Source organism: Lissotriton vulgaris, unplaced genomic scaffold, assembly GCF_964263255.1.
Source record: "Lissotriton vulgaris unplaced genomic scaffold, aLisVul1.2 SCAFFOLD_1012, whole genome shotgun sequence".
Classification (NCBI taxonomy): domain Eukaryota; kingdom Metazoa; phylum Chordata; class Amphibia; order Caudata; family Salamandridae; genus Lissotriton; species Lissotriton vulgaris.
This window is the reverse complement of record NW_028255776.1, coordinates 320,001-322,500: the sequence shown is the minus strand read 5'-3', so window position 1 is coordinate 322,500 and position 2,500 is coordinate 320,001. Positions and strand designations below refer to the sequence as shown.

Below are 2,500 nucleotides of genomic sequence, written 5' to 3'. Positions count from 1 at the left end.
AAACTGAGCCTGATCTAAAAGATTTCCTTGGATCTAGGACCATTTCGCCTAGCTTTTAGGTCTTTCCTTCTCCTAAAGTCCTTTGTACAACTTAGGAAAACCTCACAGAACAGACTTTCAGGAGGTAAGATGGGTTTCCTTGTGCCTTCACACACACACTCACACACACACACACACACTTTCTAGCCCTCTTAAGGATAAAAGGATGGGTGAGTCTACATAGGGCCAGTGGCGCAATGGATAATGTGTCTGACTACGGATCAGAAGATTGTAGGTTCGACTCCTATCTGGCTCGGAAGGGTTGTAGGACCCTGTTTGATTATATTCCTGTAGAATTCTTATTTACCTCAGACTTGTTATAGGTTCAATATTCTCCAGCAGGACTCATCCAGCAGTTGTTTCACGGTAGAGCGCAAGTAATAGGACCACGGCTAGTTAAACGTTTCCCATTTGCTGCTGGACTCTATGTGATGGCCGTCACGTGGTGTGCTGCTTTTGTATTTCAACATGGGTCCCTTATTCTCTTAATTACAAAAAAGCTTGTTGACAAAAGTGTGTGTGCGTGAGGGTCTGTGGACGTAGGCAGGTGTGTGCAATTGAATGCTTACCCATTTACATGTGTGAGAGGGACAAACCAACTCCTTGTGGGCTGCAGGCTTACAACTGGTAGCCCCAGTAGCCAGGCAGAACAACAGGTAAGGAAAGAGAAAGAGAAAGTTGGTCCATTATTAGAGAAGGACCATGAGCATCTTGCCCTGCTACCTTCTTCCCCTCTCAGCCACGATCGGCCACGATCGGCCAAGACCTCTCTATTAGGGTAGGGAGTGAACATTTCTTGGACCTCAGAAACTGAGGGATGTAGACCCAATATGTCCTCCAAGCGCCTAGAGACCTGGGGCCTTATTTATGAAGGCCTTGCGCCACCGGTGCGTCACTTTTTCCCATGTTAAAAGTGGCGCACCGGCGGCGCAAGGCCTTCATAAATAAGGCCCCTGGTGCCCAATCTGGCATGGTGTTTTTCAGCTTACCCGACCAATCCGGTTGCAAGGTGGACTCTAACAATACTGCTAAAAAGGCACTCCCAGACATCCCTGAGGCCTTCATTTGCATAGGCCCTGCCCTTCTATTTGTCCTGCTTTCCACAAAGCAACGCAACACTGCAACAGTATAGATTTGGGGGTGGTGAAGAATAATGACAGGGATTCTAAAAAAGAGAAAGAAAAGTCCCAGAAGTCCTGCAGGCTTCCTTGCTAAATGCAGCTGAACATAGAGCGCACCTTCTTTACTGCAAGGCAAATACATTAAAAATGTTGAGGAGAGACTAATTGAAAAATACATATTACGGGGACAGCACTGGGACCTGCTTTATTTTTCTCAATTAGTCTTGAAAACAAAAAAGATTTCTCTCCTAAAAGCTGTTAAAAATATGGAACGCTTCACGAATTTGCGTGTCATCCTTGCGCAGGGGCCATGCTAATCTTTTCTGTATCGTTCCAATTTTAGTATATGTGCTGCCGAAGCGAGCACAATTTATTGATGAACTGACAATGTTTATAAACTCTCTAAATCTACAGTCTCTAGGCATAGGGTGGCCTGGCAGAGATGCTCAGATGGCCAGTACGCATTCAAATCTGAGCCAATGGTCAAAAATGTATGAAGAGTAGCAATCCATTATTCTTCACTGCATTTGTGGTCCAAGACTAATCACACCGTAAGTATGTAGATTATGCCAGGGTTGCAAAGGCTCATGGTTCGGGCTACAGACAAGGAGCATTGTGACGTCACGCTGCCTGTGGAACAGTGATAATAAAGGTAAAACAGCTGCACAGTAGGTTAGGTGAAGGGCTCTGAGAGTAGAAAGGCAGCATGCTTGGGTCCCTGGACAAGGTGAGCTTATGATAATGTGTCTGAATTTTCGCCTGTGTTGTAATATTAAACCCCTTATTGTTGTAAACGCCTACTTACTAAGGAGTTCTCAAGCTCAGCCCCAAACAGACCTGGAACTGATAATTTTAATGCAAACTATTTAAGAAACTGAGCCTGATCTAAAAGATTTCCTTGGATCTAGGACCATTTCGCCTAGCTTTTAGGTCCTTCCTTCTCCTAAAGTCCTTTGTACAACTTAGGAAAACCTCACAGAACAGACTTTCAGGAGGTCAGATGGGTTTCCTTGTGCCTTCACACACACACACACACACTTTCTAGCCCTCTTAAGGATAAAAGGATGGGTGAGTCTACATAGGGCCAGTGGCGCAATGGATAACGCGTCTGACTACGGATCAGAAGATAGTAGGTTCGACTCCTATCTGGCTCGGAAGGGTTGTAGGTCCCTGTTTGATTATATTCCTGTGGAATTCTTATTTACCTCAGACTTGTTATAGGTTCAATATTCTCCAGCAGGACTCATCCAGCAGTTGTTCCACGGTAGAGCGCAAGTAATAGGACCACCGCTAGTTAAACGTTTGCCATTTGCTGCTGGACTCTATGTGATGGCCGTCAC

The 2,500-nt window shown here is 45.2% G+C and overlaps 1 non-coding gene across 1 annotated transcript; it reads right to left on the bottom strand.

Moving 5' to 3' along the window:
• Positions 1-1,420: 1,420 nt before the first annotated feature.
• Positions 1,421-1,527, bottom strand: LOC147658976 (U6 spliceosomal RNA). The gene has a single exon (XR_015307364.1). It is a non-coding gene; the product is annotated as a U6 spliceosomal RNA (small nuclear RNA).
• Positions 1,528-2,500: the final 973 nt, after the last annotated feature.